Here is a 23,021-nt window from a genome sequence, read left to right as displayed (position 1 = left end):
TTCTTCTACACACACCAGAAACTCACATTAACTTAAAATTACAAGACAAAATAGACTACCTTCCCTCTCAAGGTTCTGATTGTCCTTCTCTGTCCCCATTAGAAAACCTAATCATTTCCTCACTACCCTGTGTTTGATGGGATATTCATAGTGGCCATTTGCATTCATTACTCAACATAAATTTTTTTTCCTGGTCAACTGGATTTAGTTTGTATTATTGCATAATCAAATCCAAGGAGGAACTATTATCATACTCCAAATTTATATTAATAATGAAATAAAGACTTCAAACTTAGAAAAAAAATGATGTATTCTGACTAATTCATGCTATAACTTTTCCATTTGATGTCTAAATATATGCTAGAAAAAAATATTGGTCTTTTCTGCTCTTTGTGAAATGTAATCAGTATATTATCTAAGCTAGAACTTTTAAAATCATTTGGATTAGGATTAATTTAATTCATAGGCCAATAATTCCAAACACATCACTTATATCAGCAAGGCAATATTTATTTTTAGAAAGGCTGTCATCATCTGCATAAAAGACAATTCACTTGACAGCACTCCTTTTTTGGGCAATGACTCAAATCAGCTAGACTGAAAATAAATCTAAAGGGTACACAGCTGTCATGTAGCTGCAAGTAGCCTTCTGAGCAATTACTTGATTCATTTTTCCCTATTCATACAACTGGTTTTGCAAATAGGATTGCAATCCAACAAATGCATGCCCCCACCAGCAGCACATTGAAGAGAGCTTTTCGCTGTCCTAGGGAAGGCTCTAGTGGATTTTTTGCCTTGATGGGCATGATAAACCTCATTTTTATTTTATTTAATGAGGAACAGATTTTTTTTTTTGAGATGGAGGCTTGCTCCGTCGCCCAGGCTGTAGTGCAGTGGCCCGATCTCAGCTCACGGCATCCTCCGCCACCCAGGTTGAAGCGATTCGCCGGCCTTAGCCTCCTGAGCAGCTGGGACTATAGTTGCGCGCCACCATGCCCGGCTAATTTTTTTGTATTTTAGTAGAGACGAGGTTTCACACATGTTGGCCAGGATGGTTTCGATTTTCTCACCTCGTGATCCGCCTGCCTCAGCGCTCGAAGTGCTGGGATTACAGGCGTGAGCCACCACGCCCAGCAGAGAAACAGTCTTTAAAATCAATTTACAAAATATGTGAACCATTTACAAAATAAGTGCTCCAAACTTTGAGAATAAGATTTTATCAAAGAAATGTTAGCATCAGAATTTGAAGGACAGGCAGGTACCAGACTGGATTGCTATCTATGTCTAAATAAGTACAGGCAACTTATTTTCATTGTAACATTCCATAATTGCTGTTTTAACTTTTTATTATGGAAAATTTTTAACATACACAAAAGTTGGGAGAGTGGTACAATGAAACCCATCTGCCCAACACTGATTCAACAATCACAATATCCACCCTCACTGGAGTATTTGCAAACAGATTCTAGATATATTCTGTCTTATTTCAGTATGGATCTCTAAAACAGAAAGAGTCTTTAAGACAAAACCACAGTTTCATAATTATATCCAGTGGCACGCCGGTGAACATTTAACAACCAGTTTTCTGAGAGAAAAAACAAGGACCCTGGTTCTTTGCCATTTTCCATGATTCCCACCATGGCCAATTTCAAATTACCAACATGATGTTACTGAATATGGAGTTGAGAAGCGCTGTGTCGCACATCATTATATAGAACTTCTACTCTGCAGACAGCTTAGACACAACTTTAAGTGCACAGATAGCAACAAATTAAAGCAAAGTAATTAGGGAATGAAAGTTTTGAGTATTTATTTTACTTTTAATACTTTATTGTAAGTTTGTACAATTCAGTTTTTATGACTGTGTTTAACTAGCTTGTAAAATTCCTATAACACAACAGTTTTCACAAGCTTATGTGTGTCAACTCTAGCATTACTACTGAATCATATCCAAATAATTAGCAATTCCTTAATATTATCAATTACCCAAACTTCTATGATATATCTCTTCTCTTTTTTATTTAGCAATAGAGAAATATTTTCAGCAGGAAGGAGGAGGAACTTTGCTTCAGAAAGCTACAGCAAGGGCTCCTCCATTCTGTGTGTAGCTCAGTCGGCTGTTGAAGTCTGTTTGCAGGAGGTTGAGTCAGATGCCATTGTGATTATATACCTTCATATCACTCAGGAATCATGGTAATGTGCTTAATTTGCTTTTTATTGCCCATTCTTTGGCTCTCAAAAGAAAGAGTTTGAAAGGGAGTAGTAGAGAGGCTTGGAGGAAGGGGAAATATGTCTATTCCAGGTAGACAACCATGAGCTGATGGAGTGTTCTGAGAGAAAGAAGATTGCTAAGAAGGTGTGAGTTACTTTTCTGTGCTTGATATATCTCAACGTTGAAACCTGGTTCACAAAAAGTCCTCTTTAAATGTGGCTCCTGAACGGAATACGGCACATTAGATGTGACAGTCCTTAAGCAGATGAAGTGGAGTTACTGCCATCCTTGATAAGATGCCAACACTGGACTGCAACTCCACCTTGGGCTCACAGTCAAGTAGAACTCAAGTCCAACCAATGAACCAGTGCATACTAGCACTCACTAAGACTCCACGGCATACATTCACAAATCCTCTCCCACCATCAAATTTGGTGCCAGGCTGCTTTTCCAACCTGTCCCACTATGCCTTTGAACATGCTCTCTATTTCCAGATAGGCTAGCCTACCTACTGTCCAAAAAGCACATAATATACCATTTTTATTTTTAAAAGTCCTTATGAAAATTTTCTAATGTATATAAAAGTATAAATAATAAGGGTCCCCCATATACCGTTTACCCAGCCCCAACAATCAACTCCTATCATACCCATGCCAAGTGTTTTGAAGCACATCCCGAATGTATCATTTCATCTGCAATGATTTCAGTACTGCATAATTCTTTCCTACACACCTCTGCTCAAACATTTCCCGTCCACCCCCTTCTTCATCTTTCCAAATGCTATCACATCCTGCAAGCCTCACCTCCTACGATGTTTCCACTGAACTTGTGAGTCATATGCCTCCTTGGGACATCTGTCTTATTGTTGTCCTCTCGCTCATTTTTACCTCTGAAGTTAGACGCTATGTCGTTGGCCTTGAAAGCAGGAAACCTCTCTCACCATACATATAGTGTAATAACTCACGCTTAATAGGGAATGCACTGAAGGATATTCACTTGGTTTTATAGAGTTTATTAAAATTTGACACAACAGTTTTATTCAGCATATTACCCAAATTCTGTATGGGAAATGTTTTGGTAAATGCCTTGGACAGGACATACAGACACAGTATAACAGGGTGGAAAGAACACTGGACACAGAGCTAAAAGGCCTGGTTCTTGTTCTGCCCTCTGATTACATAAAATTTTGAGTATATTATGTGACTTCTCTGAGGAACAGGAATTAATTGCAGCCATTCTTCCATTCTCCCTTTCTAAAGTGTCAGAATCAAATGTGATTATTTATGTAAAAATGATTTTATAATTAATAAAACACATTGTTAATGCTTATCTTTATCTGTAAATGCAGAAATCATTGACCATATCACTAGACAACAAGGAAAGCTATTGCTTTGAATCCTAAACATATAAGGAGAATAAATTTAACCTCCCTAAAGAAAAAGGGCATGTGATAATGCAGAGATCAGATGGAATTAAGAATCAACAAAACTCATCCTGGGAGGAATGTAACAGCATACCTAGTATCTTTCTTAGACCTAAAAAGCTACTGCCTTATAATTAAAACAAACAAATTGAGGGAACCCTAAAAAGAAATCACAAAGAAAGCAATGTCTGTTTTCAACTGTGTAAGAAAAATTTCTATTATGTTAAAAAATTTAAAAGGCAAAATTCAACATCTGATTCCTTCTTCAAATAAAACTCCCAATTGTATCCAAAAAAATGGTTATAATTTTGAATTTATGCTATCCTAGGACATTCTCAATGTCTTTGACTTCTCAACTTTGCATTCGGCTTTGTCAAAGGAAAATCACTAATATCAAACTACAAACAACTATCATGTTATACCAAAGAGTACTTAAATTCAATGGAATTGAGGTTTTTTTCTTCCTCCAGTAGAAAAGAGAATAGATGGATTCATCAGGAAAGCAGTGTTCATCCTGCAACCTTCACTATGATCCTGTGAGAGATCTGCAAATAGGCTCAGCCTATCTAAAGTACTCACTGAGATATTACTATTGTAAGAATTCTTTTTTTTTTTTTTGAGACGGAGTTTCACTCATGTTACCCAGGCTGGAGTGCAATGGCACGATCTCGGCTCACCGCAACCTCCGCCTCCTGGGTTCAGGCAATTCTCCTGTCTCAGCCTCCTGAGTAGTTGAGATTACAGGCATGCGCCACCATGCCCAGCTAATTTTTTGTAGTTTTAGTAGAGACGGGGTTTCACCATGTTGACCAGGATGGTCTCGATCTCTTGACCTCGTGATCCACCCGCCTCGGCCTCCCAAAGTGCTGGGATTATAGGCGTGAGCCACCGCGCCCGGCTATTGTAAGAATTCTTACAAGCAAATAAAAATCACAGATATTGGAGAACAAGCTTAAATGTTATAAAACTGAATAATCTAGGCCAACACAGAAAAAGGATTTTTCAACTTTGATCATTAATACGACTCAGTGATAGTCGATAAAAACAACAGCTGCTGAGCCTGGTAAATCCAAATGAGACGATTAGGTCAAAATAATGGAAATACACAGAGAACATTCCAAAATTCCCAGCACACTGACAATAAAGCACCAAAACCGGAATCTCATTTGGAAAGAAGCATTTTGTTTAGAAGTGATTTTTTTTTAATATGACTTCACCATGTGTAATATCTCTGGGATGTTATTGGAGAGGAAAACAAGAAGAATCAAAAGTGTAAACTACTGAACAATAGAATCCTTCCCTTTATTTCCGTTCCCTTCTCATGAAACCCTACTGCACACACCGAATAACTATATATTCTTACATCTTGTTCTGCAAAAACAGAGATTTTAAAAATCATCTGGGCACAGTGGCTCATGCCTGTAATCTCAGCACTTTGGAAGACCAAGGAGGAAGAATCACTTGAGTCCAAGAGTTCAAAACCAGCCTGGGCAACACAGCAAGACCTCATTTCTACAAATAATAATAATAATGAGCCAGGCTTGGTGGCACACAACTGTGGTCCCAGCTGCTCAGGAAGTTGAGGCAGAAAGATAGCCGGAGCCTGGGAGGTTGAGGCTCCAGTGAGCCATGACAGTGCCACTGCACTTCAGCCTGAAACAGAGCAAGAGCCCATCTCAAAAAAAAAAAAAAAAAGGGCAGGAGGTGCAGGGGTGGTCAGGCACAGTGGCTCAAGCTTGTCATCCCAGCACTTTGGGAGGCTGAGGTGGGTGGACTGACTGAGGTCAGGAGTTTGAGACCAGCCTAGCCAACACGGTGAAATCCCATCTCTACTAAAAATAAAAAAAAATAAAAAAAAAAAAAAATTAGCTGGGTGTGGTGGTGCACACCTGTAATCCTAGCTACGTAGGAGGCTGAGGCAGAAGAATCACTTGAATCTAGGAGGCAGAAGTTGCAGTGAGCCAAGATCACTGTACTCCAGCCTGGGTGACAGAGCAAGACTCCATCTTTAAAAAAATCAGTTTTTCAAAACTTAGATAATATTAGAATACATTTTCTCTTGTATAGATTGCTTTACAAAAAGGAAAATACCACTCACTGGTTTTTGTTACCTACCTGCACAACAGAAAAAGAATCAAAGAAGTTCTGATACTCCTAACAAATAAAAATGGGAATTTATACCTTCGACTTGTTACTTTGAATACTTTAGTCTACATGTCTCAAAATACGCATTAAAAATGTGAAGGACCATAGTTTTCTCTTACTTGTCTATTTACTGAATTAGGCTGAATTTCAGAAAATGTGAAGATTGAACAAGTTTCAGGCTGTAACAAAAATTTAGAGGCTTTTGTGATGTGGTTCTGAGACAGCTATAATTTTTTATATTTTGTCAATAGTGTTTTTATTAGATCAACAACTATGCAAGCCTAATTTTTCAGCATTAAGTAATTTGACTCTGCTTTAAAAATTAGCAGGAAAAAGTAGATTTAAGCCTAGTTAACTGAACTGACAACTTACAGTAGATAAATCAGGTGGAGCTTGCCCTAACAGTTCCTCCTAGTACATAAAACGAAACAAGTCTAATGTGAAGACAGATAGGCCCTAACAAGTAGCTGATGTGAGAATGAAGTAGTTGAATATGCTTGTATATTATAACAATCATGCATGCCAATATTCATGATGAGATAACTTTATGTTAAATATTTTTATAAGTGCTTATATAAACTATTTAAAGCTCTCAACAACCTCATGAGATTTTTCTCCACTTTACAGATTAGGCAACTGAGACAGTTATGCAACTTATCTAAACATGCATAACTAGTAAATTTATAATGGAAAAACAAGTATCAATATGAATATTCTTCAAAGAGATCTCTGAGAAAAATAAAAAGCAGCTTAGCTCAACAGGCTAAACATGTATTCATTCATTTATTCACTCACTCACTCATTCAGTAACTATTTAGTGGTCATTACGTGGTAAATGACACTGGAGAAGCAATAAAATAAACAAAACCAATGATATCCTCAAACCGGTGCTATCTCTACCTCATGGAATTTATAGTCTGGTGACAGAGACAAAGATTAAACAAATACTCCGTTATTTTATTATAATCATAATAAGTGCTTCAGATGGGGCGGAGCAGATAGAAGAACCACCTTGACTCTGAAGCTCATAGGAGACTGAACCACTGTCAGAATTGAACCAGGGAGCTCAAAAGCTTGCCCTAGCAGCTGACACTCTTCTCTAGTCCCTTAGCTAAAGGTAGGTGCAGGTTCAAGAAATAAGTAATTGGGCCGGGCGCGGTGGCTCAAGCCTGTAATCCCAGCACTGTGGGAGGCCGAGGTGGGTGGATCACGAGGTCAAGAGATCGAGACCATCCTGGTCAACATGGTGAAACCCCGTCTCTACTAAAAATACAAAAAAATCAGCTGGGCATGGTGGCGCATGCCTGTAATCCCAGCGACTCAGGAGGCTGGGGCAGGAGAATTGCCTGAACCCGGGAGGCGGAGGGTGCAGTGAGCTGCGATCGCGCCATTGCACTCCAGCCTGGGTAACAAGAGGGAAACTCCGTCTCAAAAAAAAAAAGAAAAAAAAAGAAATAAGTAATAACCAGGATGCCATGGTTTCATGACAAGGAGGTTTCATGATCAAGGCCAGGAGGTCTCTATCTAGTTCTGTATTTTCGGTACATAAGAGTAGCCTTGGGTTTGTGTTCAAGTTTCAAATGCTCCCAGGATTTTACAACTTTTCAAGGTAAAACTCATATATCACATTAAAAATTTTTAAGCCACAAATTATTTACTTAAATAAATTTATTTACTTAAATAAATTTATTTAAATAATTTGTAGATTATATCAAGAGAATAGTTACCAAAAGTAATTTGTAGATTATATCAAGAGAATAGTTACTAAAATTATCAGGAAAATTTGATTCTTGGTATAGTCAATGCTTTCTGTTCCAAAGAATGTGTGAAAGTGGCTACTTCAGGCACATGGTACAGTAGTAGATGTCAGCAATAAGATGGAGGAGCCTGAACTCTTATCCTGCGTATCATCTGCCTTAACTTTAGCCAAGTTATGCAGTCTCTCAGAAAGCCAGTTTTTTAATTGATAAAAATAGAAATAATTCTGCCTGGTCCACTTTCTACTTTCACAGTGATGACAACATCAAAAGTGATGGGAACTCTCTCCGCCCAGGAGGTTTTAGAGAACAGCAGTTCATGAAAGAATAAGCTTCTCACAAATACAACCTCTATTCTCTCTAGGCCAGGAAACCCTACCCAATGAGCTCAAAGATTTTTAGCTTTCTGGAAGACAATGAGCTAGACAATGAACTACACTGCCTGGAGGGATTACCTGGTTTTGGCAAACCTTTCCTGTACAAAATGTCATTATTCTTCCACAGAACAAATAGTACTTCTCCCAAATCTTTTCCCATTTCCAGACACAAGACATCCATGTTTAGATGTTATGATTTTTAAAGTTGTGCGAATATAAAGTGCACTCACTGGTAACCTGAAATTTAACAATTTAGGAGACCCCAAATCATTTGGTTCAAAACTTAATCTACTCCTTCTCTGAAAAATGTTTGAAAACTTAGAAGTTACAGTAAAACTAGTAAGATGTCAATAATCACACTTTGACTTAAGTAATTACCATAGGATCTTGTGATAAAAGGAAATAGAATATTTACTCCTGCGGCTTTTTTAAAACTAACTTTCATACTAGTCTCCTCTACTTCATCCCACTGCCCTACTTGGTCTCACAATATGATCTGTCCCATCTTCAGCACTCCCTCCATACAGCTGCAGTGTTACTTCCCAAAACAAATCTGATATAATCTCTCAAAACCTTCCTTGGGGCTCCTGGGCTGTTCCTGGTGAAGCCGTATGCTGTGTATAGGTTAATATCTCCAACCCACCCCGGGCAGAGGCTGTGCCATGGTCAGCACTGGGTGTTCCAACTCCCACTCCAATGCTCTTGTTCTTTCATTCATGCCACAAAGGGGAAAAGCTGACATGGGTGGGGAAGGTTACTGTGTGGGTTTCTTAAAACTCAAAGTGTGGGGGTTGATTCAAGCAATTTTCACATCACTGTTAGAGTCATTATAAGAGATAACAAAATTGACAAAGTATACTTTTTTGCTCATCAAGCAAAAAGAAAAGAGCCAGGTAGGCAAAGAAGGAAGACTTTAGAGGTAGAAGGAGCTTCAGGCCCTCATATCGCAATGCAACGGGCATATAGATCATTCAGCTTCTACAGTTCCAAACATTTGATTCATGTATCACAACTTTATATTCTAAACATAGTATTATTTTAAAACTACACAGGTCCCCAAACATAAAAATATAAGCAACATGAAACTTAAAAAATAATAAAATTAATCATAATTGCCCAAGATGATAGAATTGAGTAACTGGAACAATTTATTTAATCTTTAGGTAATTGATTAGCGATATCCAGAAATATGATAGATGAAGATGTAATAAATAAAAGAATGAACATGCATGTAGAAGGTTAAAAACAATTTACATTACGGACAATTTCTCCTGGATCTTATGGAAAACAATAACTTTCACAACATCTGCTGAACATTTAATTATAATTCTAAAACAAGCACAAAATTAGCATGTATTAGTTGTTTAACTACTTATTTTTAAAAATTCAATGGCCACAATGGCGAGGAGCAAATATTGCAAGTTATTAGTAGGCCAGATTTATTTTTCTGTAGCATTTTAAAAAAATCTAATATAAGCTAAGTACCTTAAAGTGGGAGAAACCTAAGCTGGTAAACTTTCTATTGAAAGGTTAAGTTGAAGAATGCAAAATCAAGCAAAAGAATCAATGACTGGAGAACATTACAGCTGGTTCAAGATTCTCTCCCATGGAAAATACTTCAGCAGAAGTATCTGTCCATTTTGACTGTTGACAGCAGAAGTAACTGTCCTTGTTGACTGTTTTTGTGGCCCCGATTTCTATATTACACTTTCCATGCGGTCTTTCTTCACCTTCATGACTCCTGGGTAGAAAAAGGACTGATAAAGTAAAGGACAATCCGAATTGTAGGGTCCAAATTGGCCCATAACCCCAGACCCTGTACGCCGACAATGTTGGGCTGGTCCATTTCTACCATCAGTGAAGAAAAAGCAATGCCTGAAAATTCTAGATCTCTTTTTAGCATTGTGAACCACCTAGTAGATGCTTATTACATCTGCTTTGTTCTCTTATTTCTATGGTGCCTGTCACTATAGTAACAAGGCACATAGATGAAAAAGTAGGCTAGAAATACCCAAAAATGGGGGGCGGAGAGGGCAATATGGTGGGAAAAGGCCTTTTACTGATTGAGAGAGAAAAGGCTAGAATTTCTTATCAGAGTTGTCAATGCATTAAGGGGCACTTCTAACTAGAAAAATAGGTGTTCTTTGCCTTTAAGAAAGCAACAATGGAAAATAGCCTAAAATTTCAATAAATACAATGTTTCTAGGAGATACTATTGCTAGGCTCCTGAGATTTTAAAGCCAGATGTATTAGAAACAAACAAACAACAAACAAACAAAAAAAACCTTTAAGGGGCTGGGCACCATGACACACGCCAGTAATCCCAACACTTTTGGGAGGTCAAGGCGGCTGGATCACCTGAGGTCAGGAGTTCGAGACCAGCATGGCCAACATGGCAAAACCCCGTCTCTATTAAAAAATACAAAAATTAGCCAGGTGTGGTGGTGTGTGCCTGTAGTCCCAGCTACTTGGGAGGCTGAGGCAGGAAAATCGCTTGAATCAGGGAGGTGGAGGTTGCAGTGAGCTGAGATCATGCCACTGCATTCCAGTCTAGGCAACAAAGTGAGGCTCTGTCTTAAAAAAAAAAAAAATCAGAAAATCTTGAAGATGCTAATTGAAACATTTAAACAGCATCCAATTTTGGAAATGACATACTCATGCTGCAGTGTGGATGGCTGCTACTTAAAATGTTTAGTTATTTTGTAGTACTAAAAGCTGAGACATCTGTTAAGGAAGAGTGGTTGGGAAGATAACTTACTACAATGAGTATTTTTCCTGAAAGTGACAAGTTTATCTTCCAAGTCTCTGTATAAAATGTCCCCAAAGGAAATCACTGGGGTGGTGGTGGGGGATGGCTGTCGTTTCACTTTAAGGGGGTCACTGCTTCTATGAAAGAAAGAGGGAGATTCTCTGCTGTCCATTGGTTCAGACCTTCAAAGGCACTATCAGTTCCTAACTGTTCTTTGTCATGTCAAAATTTCATCTGTAAGGAAGGAGAAATCTTCCCACTTCAAGATCTCCATTTCTTATTTAGCCTTTTTCTCTCCTGCCACCAGCCAGAGTTCTCCTTGCTCACAATTTTCTAGGACATCTGGAACACCTGAACTGTTATTTATCTTGTGATACTGGTCAGGAAATAGGACAAGGAGCCCTACCAGCCACATAAACTACTTGGGAAGGTTTTACTCTGCATAAATAAAAATGATGCATGTCTTAATCCATTCAGGCTCCTATAACAAAATACTGGGGTGGCTTATAAACAACAAACATTTATTTCTCACAGTTGCAGAGGTTAGGAATTCCAAGATCAAGAGGCCAGCAGACTTGGTGTCTGGTGACGGCTGGTTCCTCATAGATGGTGCCCTATTGGTGTATACTCACATGGTGGAAGAGGCAAACAAGCTCCCTCCCACCTCCTTTAAAAGAACACCAATCCCGGCTGGGCACAGTGGCTCGCGCCTGTAATCCCAGCACTTTGGAAGGCCAGGGCGGGTGGATCACTTGAGGTCAGGAGTTCGAGACCAGACTTGGGAGGCTGAGGCAGGAGAATCACTTGAACCCAGGTAGTGGAGTTTACAGTGAGCCAAGATCGTGCCACTGCACTCCAGCAAGGGCAACAGAGTGAAACCCTGTATCAAAATTAAACAAACAAACAAAACAAACAAAAAAACCCAATTCAATTCATGAGAGCTTTGCCTTTGCAATCCAATCATCTTCCAAATCATCTACCTGTCACCACTGTCACCTTGGGATTAGGTTTCAACACATGAATTTTGCTGGAACACCAACACTCAGACCATAGTAATGCATATACAAAATAACCAGGAAAAACACTCTAGCTACTTGCACATTTCTTAAGAAACAGGGTCTTGCTATGTTGCCCAGGCTGGAGCATAGTGGCTATTCATAGCATGATCGTAGTGTCACAGCCTTGAACTCAAGCCTCAAGCCTCTCCTACCAGACCTGGCATTCCTTACCATTTTTAATGGAAAAAGCAATAAATGACTTTGTGGGAGTCTTAGGTTCTTGATTCAGTCACTAGTTGTAACACTGGGGACAATTTTTACTTTGCCTTTCTCAATCTTAGTATCTTACCCATAAAAAGAAATGACTGAAATAGAACAGGAGTATGAGCTTGAGGATTCTAAGGATGATTTCAAGGCATATTGAAATTGTACGCATATGAGTATGTGTGTCTTCTGGGGAAGATCCCCAAGAATATGTATAATATAAAAAAGTTAAAAATTAAAAGTACCCTCTGAGATCTCTTCCACATGACTCTACAATACCATGACTTGAATCAACTTACCCAAATAAACTCCAAAGCTTCGATACTTTGAGCAAATAAACAGGTGAGCACGATACTCAGTATCAAAACTCCCCACTGCAGAAATGCTATCCCTGACCATGCTACCTAATCCCCACCAAGAACCACTCTCTAGTCCTTCATCATATTTTGCTGTTCTTCATAGCACTTTATTGCATGACATTATACCTTGCATTTGCCTATTTTCCCTCCTCTAGCACGTATGCTTCCTGCAAAAAGGATTTTTTTTGTTTTCTCTGTTGGATTTATTTCCTGTGTCTGTTACAGTGCCTGGCACATATTAAATACTCAGAAAAATCTATTGAATTAATTTTTAAAAAATCTGTAAAATTAAGCATGTCAGAACAAAGACTCAAATACATTATTATTATTTTTAAACTCTAGGGCCTGCTAGGAGCCATGCACTCTACTAAGCACTTTATGAACTTATCTAACTCAGTCTTCATAATATCACTTTAAGACAAGCTTCCCAATCCTTAGAGATTTTTCTAAAATAATATACCTGGAAAAGGAGCCAGGCAATATATTATAGAAAAAGCTGCTTTGTCAGGATTCAAGTGCCAGATCAGCTGGTAACTGTGTAGTTTACTTAGTTTCCACATTTGTATCATGGAGATAATGCTTGCCCCCTCCTACTGCAGGTCATTAGGAGAATAAATGTGAATATAAACACAATATGTTAGCAGTGGTGGACAAATGTTTATTATAGTAAGTGATGTGTTGGGGGTGTTTCTGCAGAGATTTGCTATACAAGTTGTTTTGCTATGTGAAGGCAATAGAGCAGGGGACAGCTATACAGTACCCTCTTACACAGGACCAGAACATCTAGAAAGCCAGAGGACCCAGGAAAGACTCCCAACTCAACAAGGTAATGGCCAGGCCCAACTCCAAACTGCTGTCCACTCCTCTCCCTCTCAATTGCATTTACCTGTAGAGAAAAAAACATGTCTCAAATCTAGCCTAGGACCAAACCTTTTGGCATGCTGGAATTCACAAACTCTTCGAAGAAATTAGCTTTCTTGATAAAATGCTTAAGCATTTTTTTTTCCCATGGGATTAACACTTGTTTAGAAACCAGTCACTGACTCACCCAGATGACTGCCAGTCAAATGTCTGGTTATCTTTAACCAATGTTCTTTGTGTATCTAGTCTAATAATGGATATAAAACAATTGTGTATAATTTCTTACTATTCTAGGTGAGTTTGTTCATGCATTCTTAAAATGAATGATGGTAATTAAATCACTTTGGTTCAAATTAGTTTCTATTAAGTATATTTATAAGGGTGATATGTTCTTTTCAGTTGCTGTTTTTTTACAGAAGAAGGTCTTGCTCTGTCACCTTGGCTGGAGTGCAGTACATAGCTCACTGCATATTCCACCTAGTCTCCTGAGTCGGTGTGATTACAGGCTCCAGCCACCATGCCTGGCTCCAAAAGAGTGATGTGTTCCAATCATGCTCTTTCCCTACTGGATATCCCTGTGTATGCCAAGTGGGAATCTTTAAATTGGACTACTAGGGACCTAAGAGTTGATAGCTAATTTGATTGAAAAATTTTCTTTAGCATCCAAACCAGTGATCCTCAAGCTGGGGTATGGGGTTTGGGAGTCTAATTTGGAGTGAGAGACAATCTGGTGGAATCTACTTCTAGATCAATTAACCCTGCCTAAGAGGACCTCCTTCAAAATATATACTGCCCTGCTGGCTCTTTCCAGCCATATTCTATTTCCCTTTTACTAAAGTATAAAAGAAAGGCAAACATCTTATTTCTCAGGAATCTGCTTATGGTGCATTGCCTTGGGGTATAAAAATCTCCAGGGCCCCAAGCAGAAGGCCATATTGGAAATACCCATAGGATTACAGATACTGACAAAGTGAAAGACTTTCATGCCTGAGAAAAATCTTTTTTGGGAGTCAGAGGAAAATTTCTATTTCTTTGCTTAGATCAACACTGGAAGAAGACCTAATCAAACTGTCAAGAATACAACATTGAAAAATAATTTTTGTGATCAATCACTAGGTATCTTTTGGCATATAACTCAGGAGTTTAGAAGATAGAATGGAATTATACTGACTTCATTTCCATAGATTTATATGGCAAGATTTCTTAAGGACTTCCATTTAAAAAGAAACAATTGCTTTGATTATATGTGCTGTTCTGGTCAATTGTGTACTAGTGAAAAATCATAACAATTCAAAAGAAATGTTATTCAACATTTAGAGCCTTATTGGCACACAAGTACTTTTTTAAAAAACAAATATACTGAGTGTGTGTGTGTTTGTGTGTATGTGTGTCATAAAAGTAAGACATGGTAACAAAAAACTTCCAAATATAACAGTGTTACATTGGGATTAAGTTTTCTAGACAAGGAATAAAATGAGCTCCATGAGAAAAGAAGATCCATGCAAAATTCCTGACTTTTACAGAAGAGCTTATTTATATGTTTCTTAAATGGATGATGACAGATATCAAATTACTTTGGTATTTAATTTAACTTCCATTGGGTACATTTAAAAGAGTGATTTTTAAAATCCAATAGTTATACTATTAGAAATGTAACCATCTGCAACTGTTCAAAATGATGATGAAAAATTTCAGACATTAACTTTAAAAATGTATGAGAACAAATTACTTTTCAAAATCCTTTTAGAGAATACTCAAAAACATTCAGAGATACTGTTATACACTACCTGTAAGCCAAGAGCCTGTGTTAACCACCTAAAATTTTGACTTCTAATACAAAGCCAAAGTCAGGATTATTTCATTAAAGTACAAAAGTCATCCCCTACAAGTTGCTAAATCTGGAACTCTGAACACAGTAAATATTCAATAAACACTAGCTCACAGACAAAGTACTTTAGCTATTCAACTGATATCTATTAACAGCATGTATAATGTACCCTGTTACTTCCAACCCTCAAGGGGATATTCTTTAAGATTTTAGCCAAATACCAGTCAAAAGCACATTATTGAAATGAAGCCCTAGACTAGGTAATAATTATGCTAAGTTTTATTCCCTAATTCTCTCCTGGATACCTGCTGCATGTCCACAGTATGCCATGTATGACGTCTGACCCAGGAATCCAAGGAAATGAACAAAATACATTCTTTATCATGAAGGAGCACCCAGGACGCGGCCAACCTGTTCTCTAGCCTAGGTTTGATGACAGGTATAGCTCAGAAGTGGCACGCAAGAGTGAGGAGCTGTAAGGATGAGAGGCAGAGAGATGGTGTCAGGAAGGGTCTTTCAGAAGAGGTATGCTTTAACTGAGCCTTTTAAGATGGTCATGTGCTTGTCAAGAGGATCCCAATAAAGAAAAGGAACAAAGCTATGGAATGAAGCCATCTGGCTACCTAGAACCTTCCTCCCTGTACTGCAAATAGTTTAAGACAGCTGGTGTATGGGGGTGGGACTGCACACTGTGTCCATGGTGAATGCACTGGGGACAAAGAGATGACAGAGTAGCAAGAGATGAAGCTGAAGAGCCACAGAAGCCAGACAAAGGAAGATTTTCTCACATGGCACACCATGGTGTTTGGACTTAATCCTGGAGCAAAGGGAGCCATTAAAGGGTTATTAAACCAGGCCATGATGGGATGCCATAGCCCCTCTACAGCTATCCTCTAGTTATCACAGGTCCGTGATAGAAGGACCTGAAGGATACAGACTCTAGACAAATTGGTTACCAATCCTATAAGAGAATAAAGCAAGAAGCCCAGAATGAATTCCAAGTTTCTTGGGATACATAACTGGGTAAATAGTATTGCTGCTGACAAAAAACACAGAATCTAAAGGTGAACAGCAAATTCTGAGGAAAGTATCTTTACTCCACTAATTCCAGGCTCTCATTTGTTCTGTGAGGTAGGTGACCTGGACATTATTATCCTCATTTTATGCTTAATTGGTGTATTAGTCCATTCTCACACTGCTAATAAAGACATATCTGAGACTGGGTAATTTATAAAGAAAAGAGGTTTAACTGACTTAAGAGTTCTGCTTGGCTGGGGAGGCCTCAGGAAACTTACAATCATGATGGAATGCATCTATCAGATCTTGTGAGAACTAGCTCACTATCACAAAACAGGATGGGGGAAACGGCCCTCATGATTCAATCATCTCTACCTGGTCCCTCCCATGACATGTAGGGATTATACAAACTACTCTTCAGGATGAGATTTGGGTAGGGACACAGTCAAACCATATCAACAAGGCGATACTATTTGTCCACTATCATATGCAGCAGTTTTAGCATGTTTACTACACACCAGGCTTAAGAGCAGTTAAACAAGGGAGACCAAGTTCTTGCTTTCACAGAAACTATATTCTGGTGGGGGTGAGGGGAAGACAGCATAAACAAGCAAGCAAACAATAAACCAAGGTTTAAAAGACTATGATGGGAACATGGGTAGGGGGTATGGGTACTTTCCCTAAGGTGGCTGGGGAAGGTATTTTTGAAGTCACATTTGAGCTGACTCGTGAGCAGAAAGTAGTTGTGAAATTCATAAGGAAAGAGCATTCCAGGCAGAAAGAACAGCAACTGAGAAGGCTCTGAGGTAGGAAGGAGCTTGCTGTGCCACTGAGGAAGGAACTGCAAATACCCAGGCAAATTCAAAGCAGGAAGTCCATGTCACAAGGAGATTTGGGGGGCGGGGAAGACTCTGGCACCTCAGGGCACCACTGGCCAGCATAAACTCTTGAGATTGCCTGTGAACCTGACTACCATGCACAACGCTGTGTCTCCGAGAAACTGCATTATGATGGAAGGAAACCAAAATATTGGACCCTAAAATATACTTCTTTGACATATTTTGAGATGGCTGCTCAGAGGGCCTGCAAACAGAAGTAGGCCTGTAACGCTGTCTTTTGCGGGGGAGATTTGTATCCGTAGAGTATCTGCATTGATGCAGCCAGGCTTTCTCTGAGGCTCCACCTTCTCTGTCTGGATCTAGGAGAGATTAACTGAGAGTCTGAGAGCTTCAAAGGTCTGAAAGAAACATTTACCATCTATTCTATCTGAGGGCTGCTATCAGAGAGGTTCATCTAAATAACAAGACCACCTTTGCTAGCCAGGCCTCTTCTCTCCTTCCCATAACCTGTCTTGCCACCATAATCTGATTTACCACCATGACCTACCTGTTTGGGCCATGCTCTCAGCCCCCGTTCTTTCTGTTACCTCAAGATGGGATAAAAACATTAACCATCTGGCCATTTCTTTAAGTTTTTAAAATATTTTATATGACTTCTGTGCATACATATGCACATAATAAAATTTATAAGCCTTTTTTTTTTCTGTGAAGCTGTGTATTATCACTTTGTTTCATAGACTCAAATTATCAAATCTTCAGGGAAAAATTTAAACTTCCCCATATGATCCACAAATACTTCTGAAAGACAAGTCATTGCTTAGTTGAGGACTGCTTATTTTGGCATTGAAATAGGGCCAGGGATAAACTGTTTTGCTAAGAGAAATGAATTTAAATCTTTAGATGAACAGAATTTATCTTAAATTTGTAGAGCCAGAACAATCTGCAGTGCAATAGCTGATGGCTCCATCCCCAAAGCTCGGTCACGCCATACCACAATACATGGAAGATACCACAATACGTGGAAGATGCATGGAAGTAGAGTGTTCTCTGCCATCCTCCAGGGCTGTTACAGGGATTAGAGAGGCATTATTTCCAAATATAGCACAGTGCCTGGCACAAACTAGATGCTTAATAGCTACTGAAAAAAATATTGTTACATATTTTAAATAGTGGGAAATGTTTAGCTTCTGAGAGTGGATCAGCCAAAAAATAATTTAAGGCTGAGGAAGGTTAAGGCTTAACCATTCTGTATCATTAACCATTCTGTATTTTGATATTTTATATTATGTACTTTTTTTCATTCAATCCCCATAGCCAGTTACTATCGTTTACACTGAGAATGAGAGAGACTACGGTTGCATACTGAGGGAGGATTTGTGTCCAGATCTAGTTGATTTCACTGGCTATGGTTTTAAGCTAAGAATAAATGCTAACATTGAGTAATAATGTCTTGCTCCCTGACACTCAAAAACCCCATCTCCCTCCCATGACAAGGCACAACACAGCAGTCGGGTAACACCAAGTGGGGCAAGTGCCCAGGTGTTTAAAATATTAATAGGATTTGGGGGTCAGTGATGTTGTAGCAGGGAAGCTAGACAATTCAAGGAAAAGAAATAAAGAGGAATATAAACAGCATTTACTGAAAGCTTGTTTTACTCCAGATACTATATTAGATGCTTTAATGTAGCATATTTATTTTAATTCTAAGAATACTGTGAGAAAGACAGTATTAGTCAAGAAAAAAGAGGTTTAGGATAGCTTTGGTGTTTGGATATCTCCAAAATTCCCCACTTTTTTCTAAGGATTTGAGCCTCCCTCTTTCTTCAATTTAGCTAGGAATTAGACTATCTGGAATAAGGATAGTATTTCCCAGTCTCTAGTCCAGCTACCTGAGGTCATGTCACTAAGTTCTAGGCAATGACATATAAGAAGAATTATATGACGGCATCCAGGAATTTTCCTTCAGAGACTATGGGCTCTTGCCTTTCTCCTCCTTCTGTTTTTCTTCTTTCCTTCTTTCTGCTACCTGGATCTTGACAGTGATGGCTGAAGCTCTATCTTGGGATCATGAAGCTGAGGGTCTCATCTTATACATGATAGATGATCCAAAAGGTAGAATCGGCCTAGTTCTCAGAAGACTGTAGAACCACCATACCAGCCATACATTGCCACTCTGCAAGTTTTTTTTTAATGTGAAAGAGAAACAAACATCATTTTGACCAAGCCATTGTTATTTGCAGTCTCTGTAACTGGCAACTAATTTTAACTAATCCACAACTCATCCAAAGTCATGGCAAAGAGTTCAGAATCAGGCCTGTCAGTCTGCAAAGTTTGTTCTCTTAGGTAAAACCTTGAAAAACTCTTCCTTATAATTTGCAAGATATTTTGGGGAAAAAAAAGTGTTTCAAAATGCTGAAAAGGAATTTGACAGAAGAAAGTAAGGAAGGTTTGAATACGCTCTTAAATCTGCTACCTAAGAAAGAATAAAAAAAATCTGCTACTCAACAATAAAGAATGTGGTCTCCATCAGACATGAGCAGAGGAATATCTCAGTCACCTACATGGAGCTGAATACACAAAAGAAACAGAAGCTGTGCAGCTGGCAGCTTCTGTGAAAGATGCTGTGCTTGTTAGTTGAAGAATAGGCATTGCAGAATGGAGCCTGGAAATGGCCACAGGATGACAGTCATGAAGAAATAATTTAAAGGGACTGTGAAATTTAAAAAAGCAAGAGATGAAGTTTAAATATAGATAGTCTAGAAAGAAAGAAGCAGAATCATATGACCCATATCAAAAACAGCAAAAAAAAAAGGTCAAAAAGGCAAAAAGGAAAGGTCAAGGTTGAAACCCTGACAACTCATTTTTATTCATTTCTTTTACTCAGGTTCACAGCAGCGTTGAAAGAGTAAATGTAAATTGTGTTGCAATTGAGTAGAATCCTAAAGGAAAGGCAGTCATAGAACAGGGAGTTTATTGTTACCCTTTGTTCAATTTCTAAATGAACCACAGTGATAAGAACTTAGGAGAGAGATTACTGATTGGAGCTAGGCCTAATTTTATTTAAGATCAATCTTAATGATCAGAAAAATAGGTTATTATGTCTGCCAAAGGGATTGTTTTAAACACCAGAGAAATTAATAATAAAGGCATGTAAGAAGTTTAGAAAATACAGATGGGGAATAAAATGAAAGTAAGCAACAGCAATAAAAGGCAGCAATATGAAAACAGACATGACACAAATTAGAAGGCATTTTACAAATGTTTGAATAAATTCTACGCCATAATTGGGTCTCCTAAATTCTCTTGAATGGTCAGAGGTCAACACTGTTTACTGATGTACCCAGTGCTCTGGGAGTCAGAGAGCAATGGGAAACTGCTCCATGCAAAAGGATGCAAAATCATTCCACCAAGTGTGTAGTAACATGACATAAGCAGAATGCCTTCGTTTCTAATAATATCAGTGTATGGTAGAATGATGCGAGAAGGAGAAATAAGAGTAAAATTAGATAATTCAACTTTAGAGACGCCAAATGAAAATCAGGGGTTGGATTAAATAGACTGAATAGTAAAAAATCCAGAAAACATAAAATAGATACTATTAGAAGAATTTGAAAACTAAAACAAAAACACTTGTTTATAAGAAAAACCTTGGCTAAAGCAAGGATGTCCTAAATTTTAAAATATTTTCCCCCTTCAACTTCAAAAAACAACAAAAAATGACAAATTTCAGGCCACTGCAGGAAAATAATCAGATAGATTAGTCTAAAAAACTTGAAGGGCTTAGTATCCTTTAAGTTTTATTAAGCCCCTTTTCATTTTAATTACTGTTGGTTTTTCTCTCTGAGGATTCTGAAAATTAAAATAGCAATGGGGAATGGTGACAGTGGTAGAGAAGAGGTTTAAAAAAGCAAATCTCAACTAGTCAAATGAAATCATTGAAAATGTGGAAAGATTCATAATATGTTGAATATGCTGAACATGTTGGAACACCTTACCAATTAAAGAAAAAGAGAAGATGTTTCAAAGAACAGTAAACTTAATTCCGACATGCAAATTTAAAAAGATTTTTGGGGATACTAGGCATAAGGAAAATGCCATGACCCAAGGGTGCACTCAATGACAACGTCACCGTCATTCCCTACCAGAACGAAAAGACCTCTTTTTAGCTTACAGAAATATCAGGCATGTTAGGGCTTATATTCTAAAATTACACATGCCCAATTACCTGGGGGGTTGGCTGTCATTTTATATTCTCTGAGTAGAGCTGCTGACAAGGAAAGCCAGGAGAAAAAGAGTCACCCCAGCACCCACAAGTCAAAGAGCATTTGGCTTCATGCCTGTAATCCCAGCAATTTGGGAGGCCGAGACGGGTGGATAATTTGACGTCAAGAGTTCCAGACCAGCCTGGCCAACATGGTGAAACCCCGCCTCTACTAAAAATATAAAAATGAGCTGCGTGGCGGCGGGCACCTGTAGTCCCAGCTACTTGGGAGGCTGAAGCAGGAGACTCACTTCAACCCAGGAGGTGGAGGTTGTAGTGAGCCAAGATCACACCACTGCACTCCAGCCTGGGCGATACAGCGAGACTGTTTCAAACACACACACACACACACACACACACACACACACACACACACAACAAAGAGCATTTGGGCTTCTCAGGAGTAGTAACCCGTACACATAGAGGGTACTGGAATTGTTCAAAAAATTATACTGCAGTTTGACTTCTTTTCCATGCTTACTCCTACACTTAGGTTTAAGGGACAGAACCATCTGATAAAGGTACGTTAAGTCTCTTAAAAAAGGATCATACCATTTAATATCTTCTTAATATACTCTGAACAAACTGCCTCTCTTAATTTGGCTACATATTTACAATTTAAAATGTTCATACTGATATTTTACCAGTGGGGGGTTTTGTTTGTTTTAAGCCTTTAGGCGAGGTGAATTTATTCAAGGAAGTTCACGTGTCGGTTTTGTTCTTTTAGAGAGCAGTCTTTTTGACCACAAAGAAAAAAGTTTTCCGTAAATGTCATCTGACTAAAGGCAATCTATGGACTTTAGGAAGTCAGTTAAGGACACAGATAAATGAGCCAACACTGAGCCTCCTCCCTTCTGACCTCTCAGCACCTGCTCAACTAAGCTCAGGGAAAACTCTCGAGTCTTCTTTTTAAATTAGGATCGCTTGCCCCTTCTCTCTCAAACAAATCAACACCCAACACCAAATTACAGGCAAACAACGAGTATCCAGGGGCATAAACTATTTCCCAACAAACAGCGCCAGGGCAGGGGGCAAAAGAGAGCGACCAAATGGGGGCACCCTCAGGGGAATTGCGCTCACCTGGAGCGAGACGCCGGCCTGGGAAAGCGGAACTCCTTTCCCGCCCGGCCCGGAGGACTCACGCTCAGGTGCAGCGCGGAGACTGCCGGGGAGAGAGACGAGACCGCCTCGGCGCGACCGCCCACTCCTCCTGCCCCAGAAGACCCCAGCACACAGGAGAGGTCCTCTCCGCGTAGGGCTCCCTCTCTCCCGGAGGCAGGGAGCAGAGCGAAGCCGCCACTCGTCTCTCCAGCCGCGCAGCCTGCCCGCAGCTACCACACAGGTGAGGCATGGACAGGTAACCGCACCTGCTCGCCAGCCCTACCTGCGGCGCCCCCGTACCCCTCCACCACCTCTGTCGGCGCGACTCCCTCTCCTGGAACCGGGGTGTCACGCTCCGACCTACCTGCGCGACTCCAGCCCCGGTGGCCGGCGCTCCCTGCGGCGTGCTCCCGGGCCGCTCCGGGCGCGCAAGCGGCCCCGCGCCCGCACTTTCCCTACGGCCGGCGGCTGCGGGCTCAGCGGGAAGCCCCGGCGCTGCCCGGCTCGCCGCCTCCGACCGGCTCCATTGTGACGCGGCGCGTTCCGCCGGCCAATGGGCGCGCGGCGGCGCGAACCGCTGACTAAGTTCGCGGGTGGAGGAGGAGGGGACTGGGCGGAGGCGGGGCGCGGAGGCGGCAACCAAGGCGGTGGCGGCAGCAGCGGCGGCTGAGGAGGAGGAGGAGGAGGAAGAGGAGGAAGAGGCTGCAGCCGCTTCGGTAGCTGCTCCCGCTGTGAATGTTTCAGCTGCCTGGGCCGGAGCGTTTGCTCAGCCCTGGGGCTATGCGAGCCGGTGACTCACCTCTCGCTGCTGGAAACAAAGCGCAGCTGCC

General features: G+C 39.9%; 1 protein-coding gene across 3 annotated transcripts in view; it reads right to left on the bottom strand.

Moving 5' to 3' along the window:
• LRRC8B (leucine rich repeat containing 8 VRAC subunit B) overlaps window positions 1-22,721 on the bottom strand; it is a 71,774-nt gene extending 49,053 nt beyond the window's left edge. For all 3 annotated transcript variants that reach the window (XM_032247821.1, XM_032247820.1, XM_032247822.1), the window contains exon 1: window positions 22,556-22,721. The gene's annotated coding sequence lies outside the window, so the exon portion shown is untranslated. The remainder of the gene's footprint in view (window positions 1-22,555) is intronic.
• Window positions 22,722-23,021: the final 300 nt, after the last annotated feature.

Source organism: Sapajus apella, unplaced genomic scaffold (assembly GCF_009761245.1).
Source record: "Sapajus apella isolate SASKATOON/1434 unplaced genomic scaffold, GSC_monkey_1.0 scaffold64, whole genome shotgun sequence".
NCBI classification, from domain to species: Eukaryota; Metazoa; Chordata; class Mammalia; order Primates; family Cebidae; genus Sapajus; species Sapajus apella.
The sequence above is the reverse complement of the archived record's forward strand: the minus strand, read 5'-3'. Positions and strand labels throughout refer to the sequence as shown.